Raw genomic sequence first — 16,326 nt, forward strand, 5'->3', positions numbered from 1 at the left:
GGCGGCATTTGGGCGGGGGCGGCGATTCTCGGCGGGCCGACCCAGGCTGTAGCGCGCGGTAGCTGCAGTTTGGCCGTGGTTTGCGGCGCTGCCGTGGCGACTGGTTGGCGACTGTGGTGTGGCTGTGTGTAGCCCCATCCTCGGTGGTTTGAAAGGCGCGGGCGGTTGTGGCGCAGGTTTGGGGCTGCTCCGCACAGGCTGTCGGACGTTGGGCGGTAGCAAGCGCGGGAGGCGCGGCGCGGCGGCGCGCAGAGTGGCGGCCGCTCTCTCGGCCGTCCGCGCCCGCCCGCGACACTGGCTGGGCCCTTGTGATTCTCTGCTCTGCTGTGCTGTGCTTGCGTGCCTGCCGTCCCGCTCGCTCTCGCTCTCGCTGTGTGTTACGCGCGTCGTCGAAATGGCAGATCAGGCGGCTACGAACGAGACTGCTGCGGCACCCGCCGCCACCGGCACTACGAAGAAGGCCAAGTCTGCGTCGTCTGCGAAGAAGCCGCGCGCCAAGCCTGCGCACCCGCGCACCTCTGAGATGGTGACGGCGGCCATCAAGAGTCTGAAGGAGCGCGGCGGGTCGTCGCTGCAGGCGATCAAGAAGTACATTGCCGCGCACTACAAGCTGGACGCGGAGAAGCTGGCGCCGTTTATCAAGAAGTACCTCAAGTCGGCCGTCGTGGCGGGCGAGCTGGTGCAGACGAAGGGGAAGGGCGCGTCCGGCTCGTTCAAGCTTGCCGGCGCCGGCGGCGGGGGGGCGGCCGAGGGCGGCAAGGCTCGTGCTGGCGGTGCCAAGAAGAAGCGCGCCGCTCCGGCCAGCAAGGAGAAGAAGGGCGCCCGTGCGGCCGGCGCAAAGAAGGCTGGTGGCGTGAAGGCGGCGACCGGTCGGAAGGCGGGCGCCGCCAAGAAGGCGTCTGCGGCGTCGGCCGCTCCCGCGGGTGCGAAGAAGGCGGCTGCGGCCAAGCCGGCCAAGGCCAAGTCGCCGTCGAAGGCGAAGAAGGCCGCCAAGGTTCCGACGAAGAAGCCGAAGGCGCCGCGCCCGAAGAATTCGACGACGCCGTCTAAGGCGAAGGCTTCGCCCAAGAAGAAGAAGTAGAGTAGAGGAGAAAGAGATGGGAAAGGAAGGGTTTGGCGCTTGGCTCCGTCGTCCCCACCCCCCGTCGTCGTCTAGTGGCGCGCAAGAGACGCGCGGCCCAAAACGGCCCTTCTCAGGGCCATCAAAGCACGTCGGGGAAGGTTTTGATTGTCGTGTTGCGTTTGGTGTGGGTGTCTGTCTGTATGCCCGTGGGGATGCTGTTTGCGTGCCGTGGTGGTTGGATTGCGGGGGTCGGTGGCGGGTGTGGGCGGCGGTAGCGGTAGCGGTAGCGGTGGTGTTGTTGTCGTGGTTGAGTGTCGCCGTGCTTTTTGGCGGCGGCCGACGGTTGGTTTTCTGTCACGTTGTTTTTGAATACGTTGGTTGGCTTGCCTGCGTTCAGTTCTTCTCGGATGTCTTGTCTCGTCGTGTCCGGTCTTTGTTTGTTTCTTTGTGTGTGTTATGTTTTGCAACGGGGGGCACGTTGAGATGTGGAAGGAGTCGGCGGGGATTTCGGTGGCGTGTAGAGCGCGCGTGCCTGGCCGTTGGCCGTCGGTGCGGGTTTTGTTTTCGAAACGAAAGCGGCGGCCGGCCAGCCACCCGTGCGGTGTGACGTCGGCCGTTGGGTATTGTGCGCCTTGAGCGGCCGGGGAGGGATGATGTGCGATTGTTGCGCGCTGCTAGCAGGCAGGCAGAGTGAGCGGGTGTGGCGGACGGACGGGAAGTGGTGGTTTGTTTTTTGTTTGTTTGTGTGGTTGTGGGGCGAGAGGCAGGCGACCGACAAAGTTTGCTCGCGACGGAGAGATGTTAGTGGCCCTGAAAAGGGCCGTTTTTGTTTGTGCGGTGCGGTGCCGCGGCGCGGTTTAGGCGCGCTCGCCGCGGATGCGGCGCGCGAGCTGGATGTCCTTGGGCATGATGGTGACGCGCTTGGCGTGGATTGCGCACAGGTTGGTGTCTTCGAAGAGGCCGACGAGGTAGGCCTCGCTGGCCTCCTGCAGGGCCATGACTGCGGAGCTCTGGAAGCGCAGGTCGGTCTTGAAGTCCTGGGCGATCTCGCGCACTAGGCGCTGGAATGGCAGCTTGCGGATGAGCAGCTCTGTGCTCTTCTGGTAGCGCCTGATTTCTCGCAGGGCGACGGTGCCCGGCCTGTAGCGGTGGGGCTTCTTGACGCCTCCGGTGGCGGGCGCGCTCTTCCTCGCCGCCTTGGTGGCGAGCTGTTTGCGCGGCGCCTTTCCGCCGGTGGACTTGCGGGCCGTTTGCTTTGTGCGGGCCATGGCGGTAGCGGTAGCGGAGCGGCGTGCGTGGAGGTTAGGTGCGGCGCGGCGTCCGGTGCTGCCTCCGTGCTGCGCTTATATGCCCTCGGTTGCGCGTGGTGGGGGGAGGGCGGGCCAGAGTCTATATAGGGGGGCGGCGGGCGACCACTCCCGTGGATACCTTCAGGCGTCAAAGCAAGGTGCCAACCAAGCGGGAACTCAGCGCCCCAAGTGCGGCCACACACATGCCCAAGTACTTGGACTACCGAACTGACAGCACGCCAGCGCAACATCAAAATCCAAACCGATCCGAGATGACTGGAAGACCGACTGGTGACCCCCCCCAACCCCGCTACCATCAGCCCAGCATCCCCAGACGACATACCATGTGCCCAGCGGGACCAGAGGAGCCGGTCCCCATCATCGAGAGGTACCTCACCGAGCTCTTACTGCAGCACGCCGCCACGAAGACCTAGAGTGTCCACCTATGAAATATCCAGCTTACCACGAGAAACCACACAGAACACAATCGCAACTACCTTCAAACAGTTCGCTAGCACAAATATGAAGGCAAGCATTGTAAATATCAACGTCAGGAGAGGCCTCTCCACAATAATAAAATACGCGTCCGAGGAAGCGGCGCCAACCCTGCAAACCTTCTTCCGCAACCACCTCTCCCCAGCAGTTAAAGTGCAACTGCTCCCACCCAGGGAACCACTACAACGAAGGCAATTGAACAAACCCTCCCTTAGCGCAGTAATCAAGGGTGTAGAGCAAGAGGTGGATGAGGAAGAAGTTAAACAACAGCTTATCGAGCAGGGACTGAAGGTCCACAAAACCTGGAGAATTACCTCCCGCGAAACTGGTGGGCCAACGATGAAGTTTCGAGTACTGACTCACGATCCTGACACCATCGACAGAATGTTAAACGATGGTGTTAGGATTGATTACAAGGTACGAGCGGTAGAACCATCAAACCTACTGCCCCCCCAGCCAGCGCAATGCGGTCGATGTTTGTCATTCGACCACAAAACGCACGGCTGCGTGGCCAAGCCCAAATGCCCACAGTGCAGCGGCGAACACACGCTCTCAAGGTGTAACGCGCCTCCACACAACACAAAATGCGCGAACTGCGGAGAGAGCCACTCGGCACTATCACTAAAATGCCAGAGCCGACCGAAAGAAGCAGTCAACACTTATGCACAAGCCGTCATTAAAACGATTGACGAACCTGCCCCACGCCCTCAAACAACAGCAGAACTGAAAGAAGAGGCGGTCATGAAGGAAGACTTCATCCGCACACTCACTACCGTCCTGCTCAACGTCTTCCAAGACAGAAAACACGAGATTAAGACTGTCTTGCGACAGACCATCAGACAACTTCTAAACAAAGATCTGGAAGTGACACAAAGCAACAACAGGGTCCACGTCACAATTACAGATATTACAGACACGACGTAAACAACTGCCCCCCCCCCCAGCTACAACAGCAAAAGCGCGATGGCGGGACTGACAGAGAATGACAGCGCAAACATCATGTTTGTGAATGTCCAAGGGCTGCGCAATAGGAAACATGCACTTATGCACAGCATGCATCAACATAACATACACATCCTTGGCGTGGCCGAAACATGGCTACGCCCACAACAACACTGCAAACTAAGCAGATACACCTGCCATTCCAAAAACAGACCCGACGGCAGGGGGGGCGTAGCAATATACACAGAAAGCAACATCCCAGTTAAAGAGATGCCCCTCCCGCAACAATTACAGGATACAGAAGCTGTCGTGGTGCAAATCAGGACACAACAAAGATGCAAGCTGACAGTCGCATGTTTGTACAACCCACCCGGACACCCCATCCCACTAGACTTCTTGCAGTACTTGATGACGACCTACAACAAATTCATCCTGCTGACCGACCTGAATGCACGCCACACACAGCTAGGCTGCACAGCAACGAACGACAATGGACGAGCACTCTTTGACATACTAACAACCGACCCGATATCCAGACTTGCACTCGACCAACCAACCTTCATCGGACATCGCGGCTCCTCCACCCCAGACCATATCCTCCATAGCCCGATCCTAACCAATAACCTATCTAATCCCTTCCTAGGTGACCCCATAACCAGCGACCATCTCCCCATCATATTCGCCACAACTGCTATAAACCCACCACCGCCTCACCCCACACAACGCAACATCCGCCTATACGCAAAAGCCGACTGGAGGAAATTCCAAACCATTATACAAGACGAACTAGCACTGCCAACTACCCTGACAGACAACACCGACCTGGAACACCTAAACGAACGACTAGAAACCACCTTCGCAACAGCAATAGACGAGGCAATCCCACAAAAGACAATAGAGAACTGGAGGCCCACCATTCCGGCGGAGGCGCTAGCGATCCTAAGGCGGAAAAGGCAACTACAGCGCGAAATTAGACGCACGAATAACCCAGACCTAAGACGACAGTGGAACCGACTAAACGCGCAAGCGAAACGCATAATCTCCCAGCACAAACAAAAAGAGTGGGACGACACCTGCCGCCAACTCAACTACAAAGAAGGCAGAAAATTCTGGAACAAATTCAAGACGCTGACTGGACAAAAGAAACCCCCCAACCAGACACTAATAGTAGACGACGAACCAATCACAGACCCTAAAACACAAGCAGACACATTCCAGAACGCCCTCCGAACCATCCACTCCTTCCCAACAGACGCCAAGTTCGACAACGACTTCTACCGACACGTAGAGAACCAACTCCCCGACCTACTAACAAGTCCTACAGCGGAAACAGAAGACACCTCCGAACTGACCAAACCTATAACAGACGCTGAAATCACCAACGCAATACGGACTGGACGAAACTCAGCCCCAGGACAAAACAACATTAAACGTATCCACCTGCAGAACGCCCCCCTCCCTGCCTTAATCCCAATCCTCTCACTGATGTTCAACTACTGCCTAACGACAGAAACAATCCCGACTGCATGGAAGACAAGTAAGACCATAATGATCCCCAAACCCGACAAGCCACGAACGGACCCCCTCTCCTACCGACCTATCTCACTACTGGACGTTATAGGAAAAACTTATGAACGTATACTGACCGACAGACTAAGAAAATATGTGGACAACATACAACTACTCCCCCTACTCCAAGCCGGCTTCCGCCCCAACCACTCCACCACAGACCCACTTCTGAAACTGACATGCGACATCACCCAGGGCTTCAACAGATCGCACTGTACGCTAGCCATATTTCTCGACATCGAGCGCGCCTTCGACCGTCTATGGCACAATGGGCTCCTGTTCAAACTGCTCAAACTCGGCATCCCACCGAAATTCGTACGCCTAGTAAAAACTCAAATAACCGGACGACACAGCAGAGTACATGTGCAAGACGCCACCTCTGAACCATTCACCCCAGAGGCGGGAGTCCCACAAGGTGCAATATCGTCCCCACTACTGTACGCGCTATACACACACGACATACCGACCCCAACAGACCAACACGAAAAGATCGCCCTATATGCAGATGACACTGCATATTGGTGCACAGGACTCAGGACAGACATAATACAAAAAAAAGCAGCAAAATACCTGACCAAACTAGAGACATGGATGACTAAATGGCGAATCCGACCCAACCCGACTAAAACACAACTAGTCCTATTCCAACACCGCAACCTGACAAAAAAACGACAGCAAAAACGAGAAGACATAACACTCCGACTATGGAACGAACCCCTACAACTGACCGACAAGGCGAGATACCTCGGTGTCTACCTAGACAAACACCTCAACTACCAAGCCCACCTGCAATACCTGCTCAACAAAACGAGGAAACGACAACAGTTAATCCGACAAGTACAAGGACGACTGTATGGCTGCTCCACCAGGACAGCTATACACACATACAAGACATACATACGACCAATATACGAATACGCCGCTGCACCACTAGGCGGAATACCAAAGACAGTAGCAAACAGACTGTACTCGACAGAACGCCGACTACTACGCAGCATAGCAAAGCTACCATGCCGCACCCCTAGCGACGAAGTATACGAGGCGACAGAAATAACCCCTCTACAAACAAGACTGACAAAACTCAGAGCAAGATACGGCTCACACATCCTACACAAACGACCCGACATGGAAGACATTCTGACGACCAAGCCACGCACAGCAAGACGCCCAAAAAAGAAATACATTTACCCGGCGCGTACAGTAGCACAAAATACAACAACTGAGTTCCCCGACTTAGCACCCACAATGACACAACTGACAGAAGGCGAAACAACCCCACTCCACCTAGACAAAAGACAATAGCACAGCGACAATGACCCAGTGCACCACGACAGCCCCTCACACTCGACAGCCCCTCACACTCAACACACAACACACCCCATAGAATAAAACACAATAACATTAAGGAAACCATAGACAAGATAAGAACTATTGTTAACAAAAAAAAAAAAAAAAAAAAAAAAAAAAACAGCTCCAAGTACCACCAAAGGGAAAGGAGAATATGTAAAACTAGAATAAGGCAAAAAACATTGTAGCAACCAGCTCCAAGTACTACAAAACAGGAAAGGAGAACATGTAAACATTAGTATTAAGAATAGACTAAGCTAGAATATATCATCTAAAACAACATACTCCATCACCAAGAAGTATCACACAGGGAAAAACAATGTAAACGCTGTTAAAAATAAATCCCCCATTAGAATAATGTGTCACTTCCAGATATAAACTAATCCAATTATAAACTAAATTAAATTAAGTAAACAATTAGTTCATTAAGTTAGGCATATTGCTAAACATGTTCAGTTAATACATAACAAAATCAATCTATATTCTAAAAAAAAAAAAAAAAAAAAACGTAAAATTAAGGATTCTCAATATAAGATAATAGCATGTAATCAGATATACAAGAAAAATGGAAATAAATAAAATAAAAATGTACCCTATGGCTGATAAAGGGCAAACAGACAAGCCCTAAAACAGCCCGCCTTCTCCCCTTAGGAGAAGGAATGAAAAGTGCTAAAAAAAAAAAAAAATAAAAAAAAAAAATAAAAAAAAAAAAAAAAAAAAAAAGCGCTGGGCGCAGACCGTAGCCGACTCGCCAGCCGCTGCAGCTGCTGTTTGTGCACGTTTTGCTTTGCCCGAGGAAGGAAGGATGACAGGCCGCGGCAAGGGAGGAAAGGGGCTCGGCAAGGGTGGCGCCAAGCGGCACCGCAAGGTGTTGCGCGACAACATCCAGGGCATCACGAAGCCCGCCATCCGCCGCCTGGCTCGCAGGGGCGGCGTGAAGCGCATCTCTGGTCTGATCTACGAGGAGACCCGCGGGGTGCTGAAGGTGTTCCTGGAGAACGTGATCCGCGACGCGGTGACGTACACTGAGCACGCCAAGCGCAAGACTGTGACGGCCATGGACGTGGTGTACGCCCTGAAGAGGCAGGGGCGCACCCTGTACGGTTTCGGCGGTTAGGCTGCGTCGCAGCGGGCGCTGGCCTTCCCGCGGCCGTGCTTGTGGGTGGGAGAGACTAGAAAACGGCCCTTTTCAGGGCCACCACACTGTTCGGAAGTTGAAAAGTGCGAAAGAGTCTGTGTTGTTGCTGCGTGTGTGCGCGCTGTGTTGTTTGTTTGTTTCTTTCTTTCCGTTTGAGCGACGTGATGTGACTGGGAGGGGAGAAGGAAAGGAAACGTGTCATGTGGCTGGCTGTGTGTGGAGCTGCTTCGTTTGTGTTTGTTATTGTGTGTCTTTGTATCGATCGCGATGGAGATGGCGGGCTGTGTGTTGTTGTGCGAGAGGCGGTGATTATTTGCTTGCGTGGTTTGGCTCTGTGTGTTTGCGGCGGCGTTGGGGTTTCCGAGGCAAGGCGTGTGGGCATAGGCGGCCGGATCAGCTGTTTGTTTCGTTCGTGTCGACGGCCGTTGCGCGCGGGAGTGGAGGGCGGTGTGTCGACACGCCTCCCTTTAACAATGGTCATTATCGCTGCCGTTGTCGTTTGGAAGGCGACTGCGACCGTGCAAAATGTGTGTGTGTGTGTGTGTGTGTGTGTGTGTGTGTGTGTGTGTGTGTGTGTTGGGCCACACGGGCTGTGTGGACGACAAGATGGCGGACGTGCGCCGGCGGCGGCTGTGCTGTGAAAGTGCAAAGTTAAAAAACAAAGCAAGGTGCGGCGAGGACGACTGAAATTTTGCTTTGGACGTAGGTTTGTGTGGTGGCCCTGAAAAGGGCCGATTGTTGTGGGCCGAGCCGGCAAAGCGCGTTGCGTGCAGGGGAGCACGCGGCGCTGCGACTGCCTGGCCTCCTTTAGGCCTTCTTCTCGGTCTTCTTTGGCAGCAGGACGGCCTGGATGTTGGGCAGGACACCACCCTGTGCGATGGTGACGCCCGACAGGAGCTTGTTGAGCTCCTCGTCGTTGCGGATGGCAAGCTGCAGGTGGCGCGGGATGATGCGCGTCTTCTTGTTGTCGCGGGCCGCGTTTCCGGCCAGCTCGAGCACCTCAGCCGCGAGGTACTCCATGACGGCGGCGAGGTAGACGGGCGCCCCGGCGCCGACGCGCTCTGCGTAGTTTCCCTTGCGCAGGAGGCGGTGGATTCTGCCGACCGGGAACTGGAGCCCAGCCCTGCTTGAGCGGGACTTTGACTTGCCCTTGACTTTGCCTCCCTTTCCGCGTCCGGACATGGCGATGGGCTAGCGACGGTGCACACGAAACGGAAACGAAAACGACCGGTGCGAGCGGCAGCGAGTCGAGCAGCGGAGTGCGTGCCGGCGCAGCCGGGGTGGGGGTGCTTTATGGGCTCGGGTGCGGCGGCCGGTTGCGCGCGCGCCCCATTGGTCGGCGGCCGCAACAGGGCGAGCTGGTAAAGGTGCGGCGGCGGCTGGCGGCGGGTGCCACTGTGTGGGGAGACGCTGACTAGAGCGGAGCGCTTGCTACTGGTGTTGCTGCTGCCGTACGTTGGTTCGAGATGCCGCCCAAGACTAGCGGGAAGGCCGCCAAGAAGGCTGGCAAGGCGCAGAAGAACATTTCGAAGGGCGACAAGAAGAAGAAGCGCAAGAGGAAGGAGAGCTATGCCATCTACATCTACAAGGTGCTGAAGCAGGTGCACCCTGACACGGGCATCTCGTCGAAGGCGATGAGCATCATGAACAGCTTCGTGAACGACATTTTCGAGCGCATTGCGGCCGAGGCTTCTCGCCTGGCGCACTACAACAAGCGCTCGACCATCACGTCCCGCGAGATCCAGACCGCTGTGCGGCTGTTGCTGCCTGGCGAGCTGGCCAAGCACGCCGTGAGCGAGGGCACGAAGGCGGTGACCAAGTACACGAGCTCCAAGTAAGGAGGTGGCTCTGGAATGGAAGGAAGGATGGAGAAGGCTCCTCCGTTGCGAGAGCGGCAAAACGGCCCTTTTCAGGGCCACCAACTTGCCTTTTGCGGGAAGGGCGGAATTGTTGTTGTTGTTTTGTGGACGGCTGTGATGTGTGCGTTTTGATTGTGGGTGGGTGGGGGTCCGCGTCAAAGCGTTGTTGCGGGGTACGGCCACGAGGTTGGTCGCCGTGGCGTGGAATGGTGGCACGCCTCGTTGGCGTTGTGTGTCACCGTAACGACGGCCGTCTGCGGGTTTGGTTTGCACATCACACATGGCGAGGGTGAAATGTGCAATGTTTTGCCGCCCACTATTCCCTTTGCAGTACGCCGAGTTGACAATGGTGCGACGTAACTGCAGCGTGGAGGTGTGTGGAGTGACGTTGAAATGAACGTGCCATTAAGAGACGCATTGTTGTTTTGTATTGTACTGTACGTGTACGGCGACACGCACGATGATGTACCATTCGACTCTGATTTTTGATAGCCGTGTCTGACTGATTGCGTAGGACGCACGCACACCGATGTCGTCATTCGAGATGCACGCGTGTCCAGTGCAGTACAGTAAGCGCGACGCTAGACGACGACGACGGCGGCGGCGGCGGCGGCGGCGGCGGCGGCGGCGGCGGCGGCGGCGGCGGCGGTCGTTTTTGGCGAATGTCTGTACACGTGTTTGTCTGTGTCCATCCGGTATGTATTTGTTTGTTTGACATAGTTTTGTGTAACTGTCGATCGGCGCGATAGACCGGCGTCACGCAACTGAACCGAAGTCTTTGGGCACACCCGTCATACTGTTGTACACCGTCGCGCTGAGAACGGTAACGAAAGGTTGACTTTGATCGGTCGAATGTCTGGGCAGAACGTGAGGAATGAGGCAAGAGTGCAGGAGGAAAGGACAGAGGGGGGGGGGGGGGGCAAAAGAGAGAGGAAGGGAGAAACGCATTCGTAGAGCAACGGAACGTTCCCGTGTCGGAGGCGTATTGGAGCCGCACTGAAATGCGTTTAACGGCGGCGCGGCTGCAAGTGTCTGCCGTGGTGAACGTTACCTTACCTTTGACGGCTGCATTGGGCTTTGCCTTTGCTTGTGCTTTTTGCTTTCGCTTTCCCGGATGTACGTAACGTTTGTTGATATGGTTCTGAGGAAGAGTGTATGACAGTGCCGTGCCGTCCATGTTCGTGTGCCCTCCCATTGTTGTGTATGCTATTGTCTGTGTACTTGAATGATGTATGTAGGTGTTTAGTGGACATGTTTTACCAGTGGGGGGAAATGGATCGTCGATAGTTGGCGTCACTCTGTCACGGTCGAGATGACGCACCCTCCCTACAGAAAGGTGTCGAGAAAGTGTGTGTGTGTGTTTAGCGAATTGCGTCCGTGAATTGGCAGTGTTTGGAGGTGGGCGTGCCCTGCATGTGGCCCGGAAGGCTGTTCGTTTGGCGGTAGTGTTGTGTGGACAGGGGAGGGGCATGCGTAACGCTGCTGGCATGGCATTCGGGAGATGGGAGGGGGCAAACGAGGAGCGGCGGCCAGAGACGGGACGGGGAGGGGCGCGGTGTGGGTGGCTTGCGCCTGTGCTCGGCGTTGTGGTTTGTGCAAAAGAGGAGGAGAAAAACAATGAGGTGCCAGGGAGGGGAGCGTTGTTGTGTTGTGGTTGTCGTGGTGTAGCCGCAGACGCGGCTGTCAGTGAACGTGGCGAGACGGACGGATGCGCGGAGGGGCGGGGGCGGCGCATTTCGCCGGTGCCGTGCCATGCCTGAAAGCCGCGTGGTCGCTGTGTTGTTGGTGGCGTGGGGGCGAGGAGAGTACCGTACGGGTGTGCTTGTGCGCCGGAAATGGCACACTGCGCCTGCCCGTCTTGGAGGCTGATGGCTGTGGTGTGGAAATGGGGCGCGGTGATGGTGAAGCAGTTGAAGAACAGAAAAAGAAACCAAAAACGTAAGGGGGAGGCCATGGCGTGATGCGGCGGTGGTGGTGAGAGCGGGAAAAACAAAACAAAAAAAAACAACAAAAAAAAGAAGGGAAAACAACAAGAAACAAAAAAGAAAACAAAAAGTCTATCAAGATTAAAATGTAAATGGAAATGGACCCAGGTATAACCTCCCCGCACAAATAGCAGAGAGTCCGATGATAATAAAAATGTGCCAGAATGTTAACGTCCCTACAAAACAAACCCAACGATAAGTAACAGTGCAACAGACATAATGAAACCTGATACATTGTATGAGGGCAGCAGCGTTGACCTTTGGCCCTGTATTCAGAATAAAAAGAGCCAAAGATCGTTACCCCAATGAAAAAGAGACACACACACACACACACAAAAAAAACAAAAAAAAAAGTGCATTTATATCTGCTCCTCAATTGTAGATACCCCTTACACAGCTGTGTGCAATGAATGAGTGCTGGCTGGTAATTAATTTGCACTCCTTGGAGGGAAATGCCATAGGAAGTAGTCTTTAAAAAGTGAATGTTTTTCTTTAAAAAAAAAAAAGTTACTTTAGAAAAAAAGTAATATTGGGGCATTTGTTGTTGAACAAAATAAGTACAATTAACATACGTTATCAGATTTGCGCAATGCAGCTTCACACTACCTTGTTATTGTAACACAATATACTGTACATCGTCCCGAACCGTGACCAGAGTCGCGAGACGAGCAGAGCACGCCGCCGACGCCCGCTCAGTACAACCGTCCACCCGCTACGACTGTCGACTGTCGACTGACGACTACTACCTCTCCCGACTCGCGCTACAATATATATAACAACTGTTCCTGGCGACTCGCTGCGTGCCACTACTGTCGTCTGGCGCGGTCCAAGCGCCGACTAGCAACGATAAATAACTCTCTGGTCAGACAGAGATGCTGTCATGCCTCGCCATCGCTCTGGTAATGAGTACATACGTGTTGCAGCGTGCGTACCACCGGAACACGCAGTGGCGGAGCCAAAGACTGTGTTGTCGAGGTCGAGTGCGTGCGGGAAGAGAGGCAGCGTCGGCACGGAGATGCAAGCGAGCGAGACGCACGGGGGCTGCGGCGTGGCGCGTTTGCGGTTGGCGCCTTTGGTGGCAACGGCCGGGACAAGCAGCGGTGTATGGTGTGGTGCGGGGCGGACAGGGGCGGCGGTGGACGGGGAGGAGGAGGCGGCGCGACGACGGCATGGGGGCGAAAACGGGACGGGGGACGGCGGATGTTGAGAGGCGTCACGCGCGGACAGGACACAGACACAGAGACACACAGATTGGAAAGGGAGGGTGCGCGGTAGTAGTTGGGAATGTGCGTGCGTACCGTGCGGGATGGGAGTGGGCGAGGAACACGGTCGTGGCCCCTGTTTTGGGTGCGTGTGATGACGTCGGTGTGTTGTGGGAAGGGAAGGTGCTGTGGCGGCGGCGCGTAATGGGCGTAGGCCGAAAAGAGAAAGGAACGTGGGCAGTGTGTTGTTGGCAAGCGTCGGTTCGACCGCGACGTTGATGGGCAGGGCAGGGCAGGGCAAGGTTAATGGTGGTAGGAGTAGGCGTGTGGGCGCAAAAAATCTGCCGCTGCAGGCGGTGCCGTAACCGCCATGGCGGGAAGGAGAGAGGGCCAAAGAAAGAAAGAAAGAAAGAAAGAAAGAAAGAAAGAAGAAAAAAAAAGGAGGAGGGGGGGGGGGGCGGGCGAAAGTGGAGAGGCGGTGGTGTGAGAAGGGCGGGGGCGGAAGGAAGGCAGGAAGGACAAGAGGCGAGGCGACGGCTGGCTTTGTGTATCGGTCGGTCTCTGGCTATGCTTCGTTTTCTGCAGCAGGGTCGGTGCGCGGCGTGGCTCGCGGCAGTGGGAACGCCTGGCGGCTGGACGGCCAGCAATGCGGTTGGATGGGCGGCCACAGCACCGCACCTGTGCCCGAGGAGGAGACGCTGGCGGCGGGCCCTGAGGTGAGGCCGGCTCGGCTGGGGCTGGGGCTGTGGATGTGTAGGTGTGCGCCGCTGCTGCAACAACGAGTAAAACGCGAGAAGAAGGGATGGCGGTAGAGAGAGAAAAAAAAAAAAAGGGTCGTGTTGTGTTGATGCGCAGGCAGACGCGTGCAGAGAGACGAGCCCGGTCTGCAGCAGGGTGTGGCCGTGCCGAGTGCAGAGCAGCGGCGGCGGCGGCGGCTCGGTTCGGTTCGGCCCGGCCCGGCGGGCCGCGCTGTTGTCGCGGACGTGAGCGCCCCCTGGCGGGTGGCCGGAGGCGGCGCGGCGTGTTGGACGTGTGGCTGGTGGCAGTGCACAATTTGCGAGTGGCTGGCGGTGTGGTGTGGCGGTTGGCGCGTCGGGCGGCGGAGAGAGAGAGAGGAGAGGTATGTGTTGCGGGCGCCCTTTGCTGCGCTGCGTCGTTGCGTGTGCCGTACAGGGCGGGCGCTTGTCGACTGTGTGGGCGGTGTGGTGAATTGGCGGCGTTGTGCCGCGTGTGCCCGGCCGAAGGCGTCGGGAAAAACAGAAGGAAAGGAGAGAGTGTGAGTGGGTCCGGTGTGCGTAGGCCCGTGATGTCGCGTCACGCCGTGTCATGTTTGTGAAACGGCTGCCGGGAGGTGTGGTAGCGAGCCGGTCGGTGTCAGTGCGAAGGGGAATGTGCGTGCGTTTGGCGGTTTCGGTGTGCTTTTTGCGGCGTGAGAGTGGGAATTAGTGGGGCCGGCTGTTGTGTTGGTTCCTTGTGTCTTGTGTCGTGTAGCTTGATGGCAACGTGGAAGGACGCCGGTTTCGTTTCGAGCCTTGCGTGTGGTTGTCGACGTTGACTGGTTGGCGTGTGCCGATGCACGTGCATGTGTGGGTCGCGAGTGCGTTTTTGGCTGGCTGTGTGTGTGTTGGGGGGGAAGGGGGAGGCGGTGGTGAAAGTGCAGTCGTTGCCACGGGCGTCGTCGGGTGGGGCTGGGGCTGTGCGTCGTGGTGGCGGAAAGGTGGTAGGTTGCGGGAAGCGAGCCCGTCGTTGACGGTGTCGCGTGAGTTGTGAATCGAGTGGGGCGCGGGGCGCGGGACAGGAGCAGCGTGCCGCTGCGTCGTGGTCGCCAGCAGAGGCTGTGCCTGTGCGTGTGCTTGTTCGTTTTGTGGGCGGCGGTTCGTGCGAGGCGTTTTTTGTTTTGATTTGTGTTGCCCTAGTTGTTAGTTTATTTTGTTTGTTTTTTGGTTTTTGTTTGTTATTTTGAGACGACGACTGGTTGGTGGCGTGCGCCTCCCGTGTCGTTTGTGTGTGTGTGTTTTTTTTTTTTTTGTGTGTTTTTTTTGCACTGGGCCCTGGGGGTGGGTGGGTGCGTGTCGATTGCCGGCTGGCGAAAGGTGCGCCATCGGCGGGGTGGGTCGCCGGCACAAGTAGAGGCGGCGGCGGCGGCGGCGGCGGCGTTGTTGTTGTTGTTGTTGTTGTGTGGTGTTTGTTTTGTTCGGCTGTGTCGGCGAGCTGTGTTGCGGTGCGTGTGAATGGTGGTGCAAAAGTGCTGGCGTTGGGGGTGCGACTGCGACGGCGGCGAGCCGCGGGCGCGCATGATAGTGATGTTGTGAACAGCGGCTGTGTACGGTAGTGGTGTAGTTGTAGCACGACGTGCATCCGGGCCGGCGCGGAAAGCGCAGTTGCGGGCGGTTGCCCTTCGGTGCCAGCCATGTCGCGTGAGCGGCGGGTTGCTCTGGTGTCGACACGTGGTGCTCTGGGTTGTTGTGTGGTGCCCTTTGGCCGGTGGGGGTGGTTCGCGTGTGTCTCGTTCGCGCTCGGTATCTGGTCGTGGTCGTGCTGCTCCCCGTCTGTCGGCGGTTTTTCGACGTCGTCTGTACGTTTTGTTTGTTTGTTTGTTTGCGGCGTGCCTGCCGACGTCGTCCCGTCGCGACCTTTCAACCGAAAGTGTGGCGCCCGAAGGTGAACGAACGTAGCCTGACCTCGGCGCTTTACGCTGAGCTGAGGTGAGCTGAGCGAACCGAACCGAACCTAACCTGTGGTGAGGTGAGCTCAGCCTGAGCCCCTAACGTCTACGTAAGGTAAGCTGTCCGGCTCACGCCTCACGTTTTTGAACGCTTTTTAACCTACGTTTGACGCTTCTTAACCTAGCACTGACCCCTTAACCTAACCTAACGTGTAACCTAACCTAACCTAACCTAACCTAACCTAACCTAACCTAAGCTCTGACGCCTGACGTGTTTGAATGCTTAACCTAAGTTTGACGCTTAACCTAACCCAAGTCCCCTTAACGTAACCCACGTCCACCTAACCTAACCTAACCTAACCTAGACGTGTAAACGTAATGTGTAACACGTAACGTGTAAGGTCGGCTGTCGTGTGTGCTGACGGCAGATTGGGTTGGTCTGTAGATTCGGATTGCGGTTTGCCTCGGTCGAGGGGTTGGGTCGGAAGCGGCGAGGGGCGGCGGCGCCTGTTGCGCAGGCGGCGTCCGTTTGCGGCGGGCAATTGTTGAGAAACGGCTGTGAATGTTGGCGGGCGAGAGGAGGAGGACGGCGCGCGATGTGGCCCGACGGCTGCGGGCCGATCGGGAAACGGCGGGAGGGCGACGGAAGGCGATGGGGCGGCGGAGGCGCGTTTGCACGGCCGTCATCGCCGCACGCCTCGGCTTGTGTGGCTGTGGCGCCGGCCGCGCTGGCCGGGCTGCCGCGGCGACGGTGTGGGAGTTTTGCCGAAGG

Source organism: Schistocerca americana, chromosome 8 (assembly GCF_021461395.2).
Source record: "Schistocerca americana isolate TAMUIC-IGC-003095 chromosome 8, iqSchAmer2.1, whole genome shotgun sequence".
Taxonomy (NCBI): Eukaryota; Metazoa; Arthropoda; class Insecta; order Orthoptera; family Acrididae; genus Schistocerca; species Schistocerca americana.